Source organism: Sander vitreus, chromosome 1 (assembly GCF_031162955.1).
Source record: "Sander vitreus isolate 19-12246 chromosome 1, sanVit1, whole genome shotgun sequence".
Lineage (NCBI taxonomy): Eukaryota > Metazoa > Chordata > Actinopteri > Perciformes > Percidae > Sander > Sander vitreus.
In genome coordinates, this window is record NC_135855.1 from 13,464,787 (window position 1) to 13,483,963 (window position 19,177).

A 19,177-nucleotide genomic window follows, 5' to 3' on the forward strand; every position below is an offset into this window, starting at 1 on the left:
CTTGGACAGAATGCAAGCAAGTGTCAGTTGCAGATAAAAAGCAAGTGCTGCACTGACGTACGCAGGAAAAAACTAACTTAAATTGTACAGAGTCTGGCAACGTGCATCCTTCGCTCTGCAGATCAATTACAGGCAGGTCCACGTCCAGAGAGCCCCACGGTAACCTCCATGTAATTGGATTGTGTGCTTTAGCTGATTACAAAAATAGAAATGTACCGAGCCAATCCAGGTGATAGAATTCAGGAGTCTGTGGGTCAGCTGGTAGCCAAAGAGTTTTGTTTTCTTTTTTCCTGACTGCAGCAGCTTTCTGCATCTCTTGGCTGGCAACTGCATGACTCAAAATCGACAGCAACCAAAGAAGTGTGAAATATGCAGATTGCTCTCTGGCTGATTAGGTTTCAATGTCCAGGCTCTTGTGTGATGCAGCAAAAAACAAAGCTCACACCACACTGCCTCAAACTGTGTCACTCACCATGGTAGCTTTCCAGTAAAGAGGCTTAAGTGGAACAGAAATAGAGCGATCGGTCTCTTTGTCTTTTGATAAAGAAAAGGTGACATATCCCCAGAACCGGTTCTCGGTATGCTGCATTGCTTTGTTCACTCTCACACCAAGACTACATCCGCACTAACAGGAGCCCCTTTCACGCAGAATGTTCTAGACGGGACTAATGGGCCTTTATGCCGCCCGCCGTGTGTGTGAAAGTTACGAAGACGGAATGGGGGGGACAGAGTTGTTGTGCCTTTAAGCCGGCAGCGGAGGTAGTCACAGATCCACGTAACAAGAGACAAACCATTGTCTGTGTGATAGGGACAGCCGGCATGGCGGGACTAAATACAGTATCCAAGTCGACCCACAGGCAGGTCAAAAGTGACAAAGCAGCGTCCCAAGTACAGCCGAAATTATTAATAACTTACAGAAACATTGCTTGCAAAAGTCAACCTTCTCTTCCACTTGCTCTCTTCCTTTCTTTAAAACATGCACACACATATGGGCGCTGCAGCTATCTCTGTCTCTCTATTGACAATTGTGGTCGTAAAAAGCAAACATTTGGTTGTTGGTTGGGTGCGGATCGGCTCATACAATCTAGGCGCAGACACTGTTGTGTTACACGACATGCTTCTTTTACTCCCGGAATGCCAGCATGCTATGCCGCCTTTGCTTGGTTCTTCTGAGTGAATAAACAAAGCCGCCGTAACAACGGACCTTCATTGCCGCGCTACTGCGGAATCTCTGTGTGAAAAGGGGAGCTAGAGTTTACATGTTAAAACTACTTGTGTTTTCAGGTCATTTGTTTTGGTCACAGTTCATAAATTCTACAGGTTAACCAGACAAAGACTATGTCCTGTGTTGCTTCACAAACTGTTGAATGAATTTGCAATGTCATCTGACATTAAATGCACGTAATGAGCGAAAACGGGTTTCTTGACATGACTGCCATGTAGCTTCTCACCAAGTCTGAGCAGGCATATTACATTAATTTACAAAATCCAACACCAGCAGTTTTATACTTAAACTATAGAGTTCTGTTTTTGGTGTGAAAAACAATGTCTCACTGAGGACTAGAGTGCAAAACAGATGGAAAAAGAAAAGATCTGGTTAAAATCCCTGCCGACTATAAGTCCTACCAATGTATCCTGTATGTCACCAATTGGATTTTATAAAAGTAAAAGAATAATGTTTGCCTAGGGGTGTAATGGTATGGTTTGGTTTATGGTTTATTTCATTTAAACAGACAGTAGTGCAAGTGTCAAAGACAAAGTCCTCTTGCTAGGGACTGATGCAGCACTGAGTCAACCGGAAACTTTGGTAAACGTTTTTGCATTATAAAAATAAGGAACATTTCAAACACTTCTGTATTACACTGTACAAACACTTTCCCAAAAGGCAACATGTCACAATAGGCTATAAAAGGTTAGGGTTTTATAGAATGAAAAATAAAACTTGCGTATTAGGAGCAATGTTTAGTAGTTTAGTTCCACCTTGGCTAGATCATAAACATATATAAACATTCAAAGCGCCCAAACATTTAATAATCCCGGTGATCGGCACATCTGGGTGATGCCGACAAATGTGCATGTTGAATGCGTTTCCATTCACAGACCATACAACAGTGGAGCAACGCCTACACACTGTCTTCGTCTCATACACAACTCTCTCTATGTTGCTTTTTGTGCTAACGACAAAAGCTAAACGTTTCCAAGCGAAACTCACGCTTGTTAACTCCGGTTCCACATTGGGTGCCTCTACATAGTTGCGCGGCATCAGTGCCTCAATCAACAACATTGTCTACATAGTTCTTGTGCGAACAGCCAGTAGGATCAAATGTCAGGTGCAGATGAAGTGGAAAGCATCGTGAATTTAACAACATTACAAAGAGTCTCATCTTGACTTGATTTGAGTGCAGATTAGACCCAAATAAATCTAAATGGCACACTGGCTGATCATTATGAAAACCTAATGACAGAGTTGTGCCAGAACCAAAGCTAGCCAAAACATCCGTGTGCTAGGGCCAAATGTAAATAAACCAGTTACACATTACAACCCTAAAACATTACAGACGGTCACAGACTATTTATGGTTACGTCCTTTGGCTCAATCCTCAACTATCCATTCAGATTAAATGCATGTCAAATAATTCACCTTCTCATAAACAATGGTCCAGAGCAAAGAAGCAGCATATTTGTTTCAGTATATAGACACTGTCACTGTGATCAATGTGTCGGTTCTAAAAGAGAAACAATTAAATTTCAAATCATCAAGTAAGTGAGCGCCAAAAAAAACAATATCCAAAGCAGGCCAAAAGCACTGGAGGCAGTTAATCAGACGCAGAGTTTGAAGAGACAAATTAAAAACAAATCTTACTATGGCAATTTAAAAAAATAAATAAATAAATAAATAAAAAATGCAGACAGATACGTGCATTAATTAGCAAAATGTGTGTGCTGGCACTAGTTGACATCTTGACGTGGAATTTCCAATAGTGGGGAAATGGAGATAAATGGAGGACTGCAATAAATTCAACTGAAGGCTATACACATAAATGAAGAGCTACTTGCACTGTAATAATGTTGTAAACCTAATCAAATTTTTCAGATCATCACTCAGCACTAGAAAAGCCAGCAGAATAAAATATGAGAATGTTATGGGGGCAAATACAGATTAGTTGGCTGACTAATGATTAACTACATCTTTTATTTGTGAAGTAAACTTCCTTCAAATCAACACTGATCTTGAATCTCGCGATGTTTCTAGCTAGACAGCTTACACTCACTTTGATAGTGATATCCATAGATTAAATGACAGAACAAAGACTTGCTCTCAAGGTTTTACCAGCTGATAGATGAAGTCAGTTCTGTGTGAACCGATTTAAATTGAGCTAAATACCACCGTTTTTAAAGTAAACAAACATTTGGTTCAGATGACTCAAAGCGTAATTAGGTGCATTTACTGTCATTTGTCAGTGAAAATGCTCGCCTCAGTAAATGACCTTATTTTCATTCATGCAAGCTATGAAGTACAGCCACACAAGTGCTCGTTCTCTGTGAAATACTATTATACACACACATAACTTCATTTCCAGCGCAGTCTAAACATCACTCCCCAATATTTGTAGGAAGGAAAACATGGACAAATAAATGACAATTCCGAGACTAAGTCCAAACTGAGAATTAGACCCACCCATGAGTACAAATAAATAATCAAATCGTGGCCTGTCTGGGGAAACAGCTGATGCAGAGGATGAAAAGAACACTCACACATTGGCCAGAGTGTAAGGAAACCCCGATCTTAAAACCTTGACAAGGTGCCAGATTGATTTTTCCTGTTCTCAAAGAGGACTCTGGCAGAAACAAGATAAGCTCCATTAACATCCTTAGCCATGGCACTCTACCATGATTTCTGAATTACAAAAGCCAGTCAGTAAGATTATCAAAACACTTCTCATTATCTCTGCTCACTTCATTCTATAATTGAAACACTCTGTCTCGATGCAAGTCGATATAGTTGCAGCAGCAGCGTCTACTGTGGCACAAACTGTTTGTGATCAATTGTAAAGTAGGCTCACTGAGTGCATGCATAATGTCACAGAGGAGGGACTTCAGGTTGTATTTTAATGAATACATCATTAGTATATCCATCTATATGGTGGAGTGTGATTAAACACTAATATGGCACATTTAGTATTTAAACTCATGTGGAATAAGATGCAACTGAAACAGTCCTATAAAGTAAAATTTGAGCAGTGCAATTAATCAAAAATGATTAAACAGTTTTGTATTTCCATAAGTTAACTTATGTTTTTTTTTTTTTGCTATATCTTCAAATGACCAACATTAAATTTAAGATGGAGAAGTAGTTAGCTTTAGTAGTAGCTGCAGCAGATCATTAAGCCAGAAAGATTAATGCTACACTGCGGTTTCTGCAAAGCTGAGCAAAGGGTTGTATAGTGATTTTATTATTAATGGAAAGACTGCCTTGGTTATAAGTAAGATTCTTTAGGCTGGCATGCTTTCATTTAGCTGCAGAAGGTTTTAGGACATGCACTCTTGATGAAGCTCTTCAAGTAAAAGCCGGTGTCATCTGCATAAGAATGCAAAGACATATTTAGCTTCTGAATTGTATAGATACTGAGAACAGGTGGGACCAAGTAATGACTTCTGCGAAAATGTCAGATATTATAAATTATAAAGAAGTATCTATAGTGACAGAGAATGATCCCCTTAATGTGAGAGCTTTGCAAAATATACAGTAACTGCTTCATGATCTGATATCTAACATAATTAAGAATAGACTAAGAAAACCCTGAATCAAAAGACGTGCAATATATACAATGGTTTGCAGATATCAGATATGCTGAAAATACCAACTAGTAAAGCTCTATCAATTTGGACATAACATCCTAACTTGGATGAAAAGGGTTTTCAGGGTTTAACGTTTAAAAGTCTACAGTGGTACTAGAGAAAAAAACCAAGGGAATTTTGGCATTAACCAAGAAACTGAATTATTCAGAAGCAGGAAAAGTACCAGTGGAGATGAGGGAACACTTGAAGTGCTTTGTGTTGACTACTACACCCGTCTACTACACAGTCCAATTCATTTCTGATTTGTTGATTGTTTGCTCTGGTTACGCTAGCTTTCAAGTACAACCGTTTGTATTACATGCAAGTTAGGCACAGTATATTCACATGCAAAAAAAATCCTTAAATTCCTGCAGCTGTAGGAGAGACGCAAGTCTCTTTCAAAAGATTATCTATCTCTTATATTTCCTGGGAGGTTGTAAACAGCAAGGGATGTTGACGTGTGCTAATCAGTGTTAATCAGACACTGTTGCATCTTGCGTTTTTGATAAAAGGTTTAGTATTGTCAAATAAGTATAGCAATGATAAATATAAAGGGAAGTAGGGATGTCCCGATCACATTATCGGATCAGACGATTTTGGCATCGGGGGATCAGCATTCACGCCGTTTACCTTACCCAAATCATGTACATCAGCTTGTAGTGATCACCACCTTTTATCCATACACGCCCTGTGCCACAAACTCACCACCAGACTGCCTGGATGCTGGCATTTTCAAACCAAGATGACCGCGGCCACTCACCAGTGTCTGTCCAGGGAGTGTCTCTTGGCTTGCTAGCCCTTGGCAACAGGTAAAAAAGTCTGTCTTTCTTAGTCACCCTTTTATTTTACAGAAGCGGATTACTCTAATTCTCCGCACTTCTTCCGTGATTCCACCAGGAAACCATGCTTTCAGGCCGTTATTCTCTGGAGCCGACATCGGTAAAGATTGACTATTAAGCGCAAGACGTGTCACTAACTTTCGTTTTTATCAAAGATTGACTATTAAGCAAAAGAGGCATCACTAAGTTTAGTTTTCATTGTCCAAAGGGGTCTGAGACTTTATTTTTTGGTTGGGGGTGGACTGGAAGAGAACTATTTTGGTGTTGAGAGAAGACTCATTTGCAGCAGTAAGTTAAATGTATTAAGCTTAAGACATATTTTACTTTGTTTACTTAGATATTTTTGTAAAAAACGGTAAGCAGCTCTATTATCTGAGCAGCTACAAGTATCGGATCAGGACTCTGTATCGGCAGATATTCAATATTTAAAAGATCGGGATCGGGAGTCCAAAAAGCAAATCGGGACATCGCTAGAGGGAAGGTCATTGACTTTATACCTAACCACTCCAGGAACACATGAATTAAGTTGAAAACATTACTGCAGAAATATTACAATGATTTCTTAACGGGGCTTATGTCACTGACATAATTGCTCTCTCATTGTCACTAGTACTCAATACACTAAGATGATAGGATAAGATCATTTTTGTTAAATGGGAATTTCCTCAACAGCATCTCATTGGCTTTTTTTCCTGGGACGATCTCAAACTTCAGTCACTGAACGGTTTCAAATAAACAACACAGACTTTGGGTCAGCTTACAGTGTTAAGGACATCTGATTTTATCAGACTCAAGAGTCAGTGGTGATGTTGGGGGGGTTGGGGTAGTCAGTCAGCTCGACGAGCTCAAGCTCTCTCTCATTAGAGGATAATCAGCGTGACAGTCGCGCCTGACTGCCTCCACTTAACTCGACTGAAACCAGGCTTCAAATCAAGATTATTAACTAATGTGAATACACCGCTAAGCTTAACCACGATGCACGTTTCCTTTTATCCTTTTCCGATTAAGCAGAAAGTCACTATGTGCCAGATGTTGCCACAGCTACCACAGACTCGCTGTTCAAGGGTCCATTTTTGACATTATTAAAAAGGCACTTACATGCTTATTTGCACTTGAAACTAATTAACTACAAAGGGGAGCTTGCAAAGATACACCCCCCCCCCCCAAAGATACCCCTTCACAGGTAACATGAGAAGCAGCCCAATGTTCCACATTTTATTCCTGAGACGCTAAAACTAGGTCTACACAGAACAAGGAGAAAATCAACAGGCTTCAAGACGTAGAACGCCACATGGCAAAAACCAATTCTAAAGAGAGATGAGTGTCCATGCGGAATATTTTCCCCACTCAATCAATCAAAGTTATATTGAGGTTTTTCTCCTCAATCCGGAATGTAAACAGAAGAGGAGTTAAATAAATGTGTTGGGAAAAGGAAGTTTGTTTTTCTACTTAAATACTGACTGACAAATGAGGGAGTAGGAAGAGCTGTGAAAGGACAAGGCCTGAGGCTAAAGAGCAGACAGTCCCTTGTCTAACACTGCTCGGTATGCGTGTCTTTATGGGTCTTTGTGGGAGTGTGTGCGTTTATATATAATAGAATAAGATAAAGACACCATTTCTTCGCTTCAGTCTTTTGTGTATTGTTTATTACATGCATTCCTGCACAGGCAGCCTGCCAGGCCGGATTCCAGCAAATTCCTGCTGAAATGACCATCTGCACACAAGGCATTCCACCATATGTATTTATAACTTCTCTGGAAATTTCAAACCATTAAACTAGTTTAATCCATATTGAATCTTCTACTTAACCTACTGACTGATCAGCAGAAACCTGTATTACAGCAACAACAGCACCACAGAGAACACTGGCCTAACTATGAGAAGACAACAGGCCGCTGCTGAGCGACTATTTTACTGCACTGTTTGTGAACAGTTGAGGTGTTGCCACGTGAATGTCTAGCTAGCTAGAGGGCATGGACAACCATTAACTGAACATAACTGCCTGCCTACTTCCCGGTAGCTGCTTGAGGCTGCGTTCACACTCAGGCGTCCGTCAGATGGTTCGGCGAAAACCCAGGTCTTCCCATTCATTTTGAATTGGGGTAGTACATTTAAGCTGCGGAAGAGCACGGGAAAAAAAAACAAAAAACGAAGCGGCCTGGGGCTAAAAGTTGAGACAGATTTAACTTGTGGAGAAACGCAACGCGACGTCACCCTGCGATGGCCAGTCATGTAACGGGCAATCCGACTTGGCAATCCGTTTTGAGGTGGTGTGAGGGCTCCGTTCAGTAAACCTCACTGCCTCTATCGCTGCCACAAGAAAGTTTAAAAAAAACAAAACTATGAGGGTAAAAAACAAACTCTGTGTAACAGCTGACTGTTTCCTGCAACAAGCTCCAGCACAAAGCACAGTCCCCCTGTCTCATTTCTTTTTCGGTGAAATGAAGCTGCCTTTAAGTGCAGTCGGAAATGTTGAGATCCATAACGATCTGACGGAAAACAAGTCTACTTGTGCTACATTGGGGGGTTAAAAAAAACAAAAACACAACAGGACGTCTCACAGACGGGCAATTGAAGTGACTCTCCCACTGCCGCACAACCCCCACAATTTTTTATTTGGTCTGAACATGCCCATTCAGAGGCCAAGTCAATAAGAAAGGCTTCAAATAGCGTCACTCTTACATGGTAGCTTTCCAAAATCAATGCAACAGTGATCTGTTCCTGAGAGGCACAAGTGTCACATTCAAACATTGATGAGTATCAGGAGTAAGCACCGATTTAGACCCAATTTATAATTGATCAGTATTACTGCAAGCCTTTGACAGTGTAGAATCAATTACTGGCAATTCTTTCTACTATTTCTATTTCACATCCCATTAAATTCGCCTTCTTCATTCCACCTTATGTAACTTCATCTTGCAACTGACATCTAGCTCCTAAAACCGCAAAAGCAGGCAGTAACATCTGACAGTGAGTGCCGACACTAATGCACACACTCAATCAATCAATGCTGGCATTTGAAATGCTGGAAAATGTATGTAAGGCAGTGGAGGAGTGACAGGTTACATTTCACAGATAGTAAGCTATACCCAGAATGGAGGGAAGAAAAAAACAAAAAAAAAAAAAAACAACAAAAAAAACAGACTTACTGTAATGCAATGCTTTCGTATTTTACTCCAATACTGGATTGATGGTTATTGGTGCAGCATGGTTGCTTAACCTTTTCACCAATGTTCACTCCCACTTTTCAACTCCCATTAGCCAACCATTTTTTAGACACTGCGCACACTGGTCTTAAAGTCCTGGTACTACACTGCTGCGAACATCCATAGTTTCCATGCTGCAAAATAGCAATATGCGGGTATGGGAAGAGTCAGACTAGTTTTCCTTGTTATATTTTACAACGCAATCATGCTGAAACATCAAAAACGGCACCTAATGTTAAATGTGTTTGCCTTATTCAGATGTCCGACAGCCTTGTTTACATATCTGCTACCACCATGGTCCACTCATGGGTCATCCATTACAGGAAATGACAAGGTCACATGTGCATCCACCTTGAAAAATGCAAGTCAGCTAGGTCAGACCTCAAATGCTCAGTCAACCTGAAAACTAAAAGAGCACAGGTTTGCTTGCTTTTTCCTCCGATTGTAAATAATGTCAGCTTCCTTCAGTTATCCATCGACCTCTCCTATTCTACATGGCTGTCTGCTTTCCTTCTCTCCAACATCATCAGTCTTCTTTTATGGCGCCTGCCAAATTAAAATGCAAAGCAAACAGGTAAGACTGTCAGACATGATATTCCCCCTTTTATGTCACCACGTAATCTATTTCCTTTGGCAGAGTACAGTATGGTACAAGTAAAACCAAAGACAACCATTCACGATGGCACAAGTGCTCCATTTCAGCAGTGCCATGCCACATATTCATATTTAGTCTGACATATTCACAGCTTGGAGGATCTCAATAATTCACTTTACTACTAATAACACTAAAGCTGAATTTATGCTTCTCTGTCGAGTTGTTTCACTGCTCCTGCAGTAGATGCCTACGGCGTGGGAACTGATTTATAGTACAGCGTAGGATTTAACCCGTTGATTGTCATGGCACCACTACCTCAACAGATGGATGTGTTGTGCGTTATCAGGCCGTGTCGTGCATTTATTACACACCCAAAGTGATTGAGGTTTGCCTTCATTTATTCCCTTTGTTGTGGACCGAGCTCATTGTGGTTAGAAGGACTTCAGAGGAAATGGCTTTGCAAGATCACAAAATACACAATTTGTCTAACATTACTGAAAAGGAGGGTAATCAAAGCATTTTTTTTTTTTTTTTTTACAACCCGCTTCATGTTGTCTCACCTATCCATAAATTCTACCGGCAATGGAAAAAGGTAGGAGAAAACACAGCGATAACAGTTGTTGTGGTCTCTATGTAGCCCGTTGCCCCGCATGTAGAAACCACAACATCTCAATAGAGGCATATATCTGCCTAAAGCCGCTGAGTGAAACATTACCCACCCATATTTTTCCAAACCAGTTGGGACAGTCCAATCCACAAGATTGCTTCTCTGACTGTTTAGACAAATGTCCATACTGCAAACATTTTTATCATCATGTGCAGTAAGCATTATGGCACTGAAGCCAGAAGAAAACAATGTACACTGCCTGCAGATACAGTGTGATGTGTCCTGTGTCATTCATGTTTTTTTTTTTTTTCCTCTTTCTATAATATGTGAATGAAGTGTCCGATTACTGCAAGTGTTATTTGCTTGTATTTTATTTACTGCAGAGGTCCCCCAGGTAGAGCTAATCCCGTGCAGATATTTGGACATTTTCAACAAAACACAAAAGTAGCGATCTTTTTGCAAAGGTGCAATATTTAATGCCAAGGACAGAGAAACAAGTGTGTTGGTTACCAATAACAGCAACCAGACTTCACAAAATGGTTGTCACAGGTCCAAATGTGGTTGCCGAGGGCAACTGGCCTACCATAACTGTCAAACCGTAAGGGCCCTCATACAATTGCCTGTAACTGCACGCCAAAACGGACTAATTTGCTTTACTACTAATTTACCAAAAATTGGTAGACTTAATGGGGATTTCTTGCCACTGATAACACAGATGTGAACCAGTTTTGAAATCAACCTATACAAGTGTAAAGCAGAAAAAATATCCAGTACTAGTTTCTTTAGTCATGTTTTCACTGTTGAACAACTGAAAACACATCAAGCCTAATAAACTATCCCCATGATATTTAAATATGTTATGGAGAATCAAGCAACTAAAGCCTGTAATACCAGTCTTTTTTTTAAATCCATGCTCAGTAAAAGGAACTGGACATGATCACTCTGAGCCTGAAATTACAACTCTTCAGTGGTCTATAAAACAAAGCTGCTCCCTTGTGTTGTCTTCCCGTCAACCTTTGGAAAAACAAAAAAACACTTCTTTTTTTTTCCCCAGACCTTTTTGACGCCTTTTTTTCACAGTTTGTTTTTGCTTTTTCCAACATTTTAAATTGTAAAATTTTTCTTCTACACATTTTCAGCGCTTATTTCTACGTCCCATATTTTCTGATATAAAACAAAAATTGAAAACGGGTCAATGTGACCCAAAGTCAACACAAGGGTAAGATGGATGTAAAATGTTGGTTACCATGTGTGCTCAGCATAGCAGCAACTCGGTTAGTAATACTTAAGACAAAGGACAACAATTACTACTTTTTCCATATAATATTGACATTTGAATTGAAGTTCCACTTCATCATCTGTTTCCACTTGAGAGTACAGCAATTTTGCCCTTTGTGGATGTTCTCTCAATTACCCGTCAATATCACAAGTGATGCCTGCGTCATGCGACAGAGACAATGCTTTCTCTTTGATTCTACAGCCAATAGTGGGTTCTGCAGTATAATTGGGGCAATGGAGACAGTGTCTCAGAACCACCCACTGCCACCTGGCAGCAAGTATTGATGTAGCTCTGAGGAATTCCCACACATCACAAGACCTTTCTTGCTCTACGATAATATCAACTCAAAAATGTATCTTTATAAAAGAAAGAAAAAAAATCAAGCTTACAGCATCTGGGAGGGCACTAGATTTAACTGCTTTCTCTCGACAAAAGCATTGAAGTGTAGAACAGCTAAACAATTTCATGTAATTTTCCAACGTGATATCATGACTATCGCGTAAACATACACGCCCACTTTCCTAAAGCCAAGTGGCGTGTTATCTGTACGCATTTTGAGCTATCCCCGTGTACGTCTACGCTGTATACAGCGGACGGCAGTCTGCGACGTCACAGCGTAAACATACACGCCACTTTCTAAAGCCACGTGGCGTGTTATCGCGAGGCTACGGTTGGGTTTATGCGTCTTGATAACCAAGCCAATAATGGCATACGAATTGGCGTGTCATACGCACGCCACTTTGTGAGATCAGTCTGAATTTTCTGTACACTGTCTGGTATATTAATCAGCCATTTGTAGGTGGAAAGTCGTCGTGTGTCACTTGCAGTGAAAAGATCACCAGTGTCAGGGACAAGTGAAGCGAGAGTGATTAATGAGGTCATGTTGCTTATGAGTGGATGAATGAAGACAGTACTGAAAGCAACTGTGCGTTCAACATACTAGTGCAATTTGACAGGGCTTTGTTGTTACAAGACAACAATAAAATCAAACCTATCAAAATCAGCTTGAATTGACTGATAATTTCTTTCTAAGAACACAGGAGGACGGTACTTCAAACCGTAGGCAAATGACACAGCAACGTTGCAGCACTCAAGACTGCGCTGCGCCACAAAAGCTGACAATATCTATATAGCTTGTGTGGGGGGAAAGAATTGAGTGTAACCTGGGCTTGCATCCCAGGAAAAGATGGATCACCAGTCTCTGGCAAATCAGCAACAAGCATTCAAAAGGGTGCTCTCTGCACCTGCTTATTCTTTGACCCATGATACGACTTCACAGTTCAAATGACAAATGTCCCATCTAGTCAACATTACAAATAGCTCCAGGAAAAAAAGTAAAAAAAAAAAATTAAACAAAATATGTAAAAAAAATAAAATAAATAAATACACACCTCATGGTGCTTTGACATTTGAAAAAGAGCAACAAGCCGTTTTAATTAATGACATTTTCAAAGACGGTGCAGGTCTGCGAGTGTAGTGAGCCGTTTCCATTGCTACCATTTCTGCAACATTTCAATATTTCTCAGGTGCCTCTTATTGGCTGAAAGCTGCATTTGAACCTCCGCATTTTTGTTCCTGTTGGAGATGAAGAGATGATCCAAATGCTGTTCAAACCTTGCACTCACAACAGCTCCAGATGGCACGCCTCTCACAACGGTTATTATACCAAAACACCAGAGAGCACAATACAAAACACTGAACCCATCACAGTGAAAGTTGTGATGCAGGCTACCTTCTCATGCAGAACTATTCAACTGTTCAAATATGCATCTATAGCCTACTACTAAACACATTCTACTGGGAGCCTACTTTGGGCAAAGTGTGCAATATGCAGCTGTAGATAAAACAGAAAATAAAAAGATTGCACTGGATTCTGTATTAAGGCTGCAACTAAGGACCATCTTCAGAATCCATTAATCAGCCGATATAATAAATAATATGATATATAAATAAAATATGATATAATAGTTGCCCACTATTCCTATTTGGATTGATGTAACTCTACTGTGTATTGACAGACATCTAAAGGGCTAAAACAAAAAAAACTGTTAAATCCTGAGACTACCCAAACAGATTTTTTTATGCGTTTATGCATTAATTCTTCCTGTTAAATGCAGTAAAAGTGCTGTGTGCAGTTGGACTGATTTAATCTACAATTACTGACTACCATCTGGAAGTCAGGTCATGTAATGATGCTTTTCTGCAGACTCTCAAGTCTTGGATGTTGGAGCTTCCAACCAGCACTTAAACAAGCCCAAAGCCCTATCACTTAGGGGGTTGGGGGGGATCATTTTGAATAAATCTCAAACTTGGGGAAATGCTGTATAATGTTTTAAGATAAGATACACTTGTATTGATCCCCAGAGGGGAAATTCAAAAACTACAAAGGTTACTCCATCCACATCTCGACCTGTCTAATGACACTAACTACATTATGAGGCTTAATATGGACTGACCACTGCACTAAGGGAATTAAGGAGTGCATACACTTCTCATTTAGCATGCTTTATAAGTCAAAACCCAGGATATAAGTGCATATGGGGGTGTACATTCACTTAAAGTAAATGCCTTCATTCAGGTGCTTTTAAAAGGTGCCTGAAAGCCTTTAAATTACCAGCTACCTTTAAGGATATGGGCTAAATCCTTTCTTAGGATGCCATCAGCTGGTGTAAGGCCATGAGATGACAGGAGCCTTACAAAGCCAACATAATCCCCTTCTCCTGGACTAATCTGATGCCCTGGTCCTCTAAACAAACATGGTTAACTTCTCTTCTTCTACACTGTTTCTTTGATATCCAGTCTGATGTAGAACGGCTTTTAAAAACTGTGAAAGGCTGTTCAAAATTAACACAAAACGGTCACTGTTTTTGCAGATCCTTGAGACTTAATATTTTCTTCTAGCCAACAGAAACCCATTTGAGCTTTTGAGTGAAAGCCTAAACTACCCTCAGTTGTTTCCATGTTCCCCCACTGAAAAAAGGACACGTTCCAGCAGCTCAGTTATCACAAAAATCAAACGGTGAATAAGGTAATAGTTGTTTCCTCAATGGGCATCGCTCTTGTGTTCACCTCAGGCTTTACACATCTCTGAAACTATAAAATGTCATGTTATTGTGTGGAGCTTGGAGTCCTAAATTTCCCTTCCACTTTACAACTGATGGCTCTGTCAGATTGCATAAAATGTGCCTGACAAGCTGCAATTAGGCTCCTAACACTCTTACGACGATTAAAACAAATTACTACAAAAAAATGAATAATGTAATCATATTTGAGGGGAACTGCCTTTGAAAAGGTAGTCGGCTGGTAAGGAAGCAGCACCAGCTTTTTCTCTCACAGTGAGCTAGTACTGAAGTTTATTTGTAAGAAATTATAGAAAAGAACAAATAAACGTTTGTTTTGTAGAAGTACTACAATTATTAACAGGAACACCAGTGCGCCAACTATTATTTTGCCAGCTACATCATTTCAATTTAGGGGGGAAAGAATCCTTGGCAATGTGAAACCCTTTTGGCTTGATAGTGTTATATTACTATCTCTTGTATTGATTTCATTAGGACGAGTACAACATTAGAAGAATAAGTAATAACCGGTCTCAATGTAAAACACCCTTAAAATGTGTAAAAATCAATCCAAAAAGAGTCAGTAAGGAATCAATACTGACCAAACTATTTTACAGGCTAAGAAATAGGCTTGAATCATTTATAGGCAAAGCTGACAAATTACAGTAGCTCTAGTAAAGTTGATCTTCTCACGCGCCCTGTACCAAAGCCTTTTGGAAACAGTTTGGAAAAGGGCAGGCCGTTTACCTGGCAGGTGATTGGACAAACCATCCGTCTATCGTGTGAACTCGCTTGTGTTGTTTGGAACGATCAGTCGCGGCCGTCACACACACCTAAACCACACCCGAAGCTGCCAGTAACTCCTCGCCGGACGCTGATTAGTTTGGTTTGCTGCAGTCCGGACACGTACGCATTACTTGAAGCCTGACCAGATGGATTTTCGTGCGATATGTGATCCCGCGAGTCGTGCGTGATCTCGTGCCATCGCGAGAATCCAGCTGCCGTGCAAAGTCAGGGTTTTCCCTGCCATTATATACAGCTTAGGCGCAGCGCCTACGTTTTTTGCACTCCGCCTAAGCGTATACAACAATGTGGAGAGCATCTGGACAACAGGCCGACCGTTATTATTTTTATACACCAAAGAAAGTCAAGGGTTTAGCCACGGAGCTAGCAACAACTTTAGCAAAGACTCTCTAACTTAAGGCAGGCTGGCTTTAAGGTGGACCAGCTATTCTCATTTTAAGTGACAAGCTGCTCCTCCAAGTTTTGATTTAGTAATCTCTCCCTCGCTGCAACCGACAACCACTAAGCTTTATGCAAATAATTGCGTGATGGCGACACTAATATGCAAATGAGCATATAACGTCATTTGCACCTAACCGCACCTTCTGACCTCTGCGACAAAGCATTAAGTACTACAAAACCACAAGTCTGCTGCTAGCTAACTGGTTGGTAAACTAAGGACTTCCGAAACAACTGAATTAATGCACGGTGTAAATCAGCAATGTTTATGGCATGAGACACTGGAACAAAGTGGATTAACAGTCCAGTGATTACTACAAATGTGTGTAGGAGGATTACTATCTTGCATTTATGTTAAGGTTTTCCTTTATCAGTATTACCAGCACAGATGTATCGCCACATGGAGCTGCCAAACTGACATTTAACATGAACTGCAGCATTAATGTTTAAGGCTTTCTCAGAACAAGTTAAATGTTTGTCTGCCAAATATTTAAAGTGTCCATTCTCTCTCTTTGGTGATTGGTGCATTTATCTGTACAAACAGCATTGACAGAAGGCGATTCATTTCAGCAACCAACTTCAATGAACAAACAAACCACCCATTCCAACTGAATACATTGAAAACGCATGGTATGGCAGCTCAAACCTTAATAAGTGGACAAAATTAGCCAATCCTTGGGTGGGTAGTATACCCGACTAATACTGGATTTGTGAGGCTCATACTGGTATCAAATTTTGCTTTTATAAAATCCATTAACAATATATCGTACTAGTATGTTGTTGTTTTTTGACATAAACACATAAACAGACTTGGATCCCTTAGTTTAGTTTTTGAGAGAATTGTGACCAAGATAGAGTTGGTGTTTTTTACAGACATTATTGACCCTCACTCAAATATGTCCCTGCGAGGTAATGCTAAGGCTACATCCACACCACTATGTTTTCATTTTCAAACGAAAACAATCTATCTTTACAAACGTTTTAGCACCGCTTCAGAACTAATCTCCATCAATACCAACACACCTCAAAACACATATCACAGACCATTTCCCGTACACTGGCCATGCGCATGCCGGTGTAAGGCTGATAACGCCGTTGGACAGGGGAATTGTTGCAAATTGCTAATAGTTTGCTTCTTGCGCATGCCGCATGTAGGCAGTAGTAGCATTACTAACAGCTGCTAGAACCGACAACAAGGTCAGAAAGGGCTGTAATTCATTATCCATGTTGAATTAACCATTCTGGATAATGGTCACGTGATAGGGGCATGAGGAATCCAGGAAGGACATGTCGGGTTTGAAGAGACCATCAGGAAGCGAATGTGGGCGTTATCATTTTCAAAGTCTGCTTTTCCGCCCATCCAGACTAAAATGCAACCCTGGAGTTTTCAAACTAAAAAGGGTGTCAGCTGTGTTTCCAGTGTCTCCGTTTTAGGGGGTTCTAAAACGCTGAAGGACACAAGGCAAAAACGCAGCAAAAGTTGTGCGTTTTTAAAACGAAAACGTATTAGCGTGGATGTAGCCTAAAACTACATACCCATTCATTTAGTCACGCCAGATGGAGGACTTTAAGAGTTGCATTGTAAGCACTAAACAGTGCTAAAAACAGAAACATAAATAACATGCATGAACAACCAATCATATTTGATTAACTGTTGGCAGTGGTGCATTTGGAACGACTAATTTATTTTGCAATTAAATCCATCCATCATCATTCGTCATTTTGCCTATGCAAATATGGCTAATTGAACTTTATAATACCACCATGTTTAAAAGGCAACAAAAGGGTTGTATAGTTAGCAACAGTTTTGAAGAAACTTCTTCATGTTTTAGCTTTTTAACTAACCATAGAGAGATACTTGGCCAGTCTTTAATGTGGCACAGTCCTACTCTATGGAGCAGCATGGACTACAGGGTCCATGCTGCTCCAATGGTCTTATATAAAATAGTAATTGTGCTTTCATTAAATTAATCACTTCAGGATGATAGGACAGCTCCAAGAACATGAGCCAACAAAAATTATCCGAGTAATCTGGAGAGAAGGGTTCCAAATGTATTAAGACCACAATCCACCATTTTAATGAGATCTCGTCCCCTTGGAGAAGACTTTGTTCTAGATAGACCTTGTTTCAGAAGCGTAACAAACTGTTGTTACAGTGGCACCAGTAGCGGAAGTGAAAGCTAAATAGTCAGTCTCACACATATTCTCACATTCAGGTTGAAACCTCAAGAGCAAAAAAAACAACAAAAAAAACAAAACATTTCAGTTTCTGTTTATCTTGAGATCAAAACCTCCTCACGGATGCCCTGGGGTCCCTGGTGCCCAGCTTGGGAAACTGTAGACACAACACTGGTGGAATCTGTAGCTTTAACTCTGTCAAACTAATGTTTACTTAAAACATTTTGTTGCCTAACATTAACTCTAAAGGGAAATTATAAATGTGGTCAGGCACGTGTTTTTTTTTTTGTTTTTTTTAAACAATTAATAGTCGTTGCTCTCCTCGAGCTGGCCGTTACTATGCATGCAAGTTAAATAGTATTAGTTAGCGATTTTATTGAGGTGCTATAGCGTTACTTAGCTACCAGTTTTACACGTTAGTTACACTTTCAGAAGCTAACAGAGCTAACTTAGCTTGGTGTACTGAGCTAATCTGCCTACTACGCTTGCTGGCAGAGTTAAACAATGAGCTCAGAGTGCAGTCAGGCTTGGCTAGCTTGCCTGCTGCTGCATGCTGTGTTGGCTATATGGTGTAAAGCTAGCCAGCTTGCTTTGCACGCAAGGCTAACGTTAGATGGCTAACGAGTCGTAGCACTATCAACAATGAAAGAGGAAAAAAAAAAATAGAGATAAATGTAGGAACTTACTGACTTAGCTAGCCACTCCTATTCCAAACCCGGGTCTGTCCATGGTGGTTCGAACTCCATAAAAAGAACAAATCACAGTTAAGTGTGAAGTATAACAAAACCTCTACAAAAAAAATCTGAAGCACCAGAAAGCAGTGGCAGCGCACTCCCCAAGACACCCAACACAAGAGAGGAGGGGAGGCCAGCGATTCACTGGACTTCTGCCATCACACTTCGAGATACCGTCCTCATCGAAAACAACCCGAGTCCTGAGGGCATTTTTATCGGTGCCGTCTCAAGCCCGACACAAGTCCAGTCCTCTCCCGCGACCTTCTGGCAATTAATCCCACAGCGAATAGCTTTCCATCCAGGTTAATTCCTCCGTATTCGCCGTTTCTGGATGAGTGCCGTGGTAGTTCTTCGTGTGGGAACTGATACAATGTAGCCAACCAGCAGCAGCGGGGAGGAAATCCAGGAGGAGGAGCTCCAGTCGGATTGAACTGTCACACTCCACGGAGCACCGGGTTTAAGACATGGAACTGGAATAATCACACCGAATGGACTGTGATTTCATTTGTTTGTTTTTAGAGAGCTAGGCCAACTGTAGTGGTGGAAGAAGTTGCCAACTCAAATCTTTTTACTTAAGTAAAAGTAGAAATGCCATTGCC

The 19,177-nt window shown here is 40.5% G+C and overlaps 1 protein-coding gene across 1 annotated transcript in view; it reads right to left on the bottom strand.

Annotated features, from left to right (window-relative positions):
• znf609b (zinc finger protein 609b) overlaps positions 1-18,972 on the bottom strand; it is a 79,838-nt gene extending 60,866 nt beyond the window's left edge. Inside the window, 1 exon segment of the mRNA XM_078271324.1 lies at positions 18,531-18,972. The gene's annotated coding sequence lies outside the window, so the exon portion shown is untranslated.
• Between the last annotated feature and the right edge of the window lie 205 nt (positions 18,973-19,177).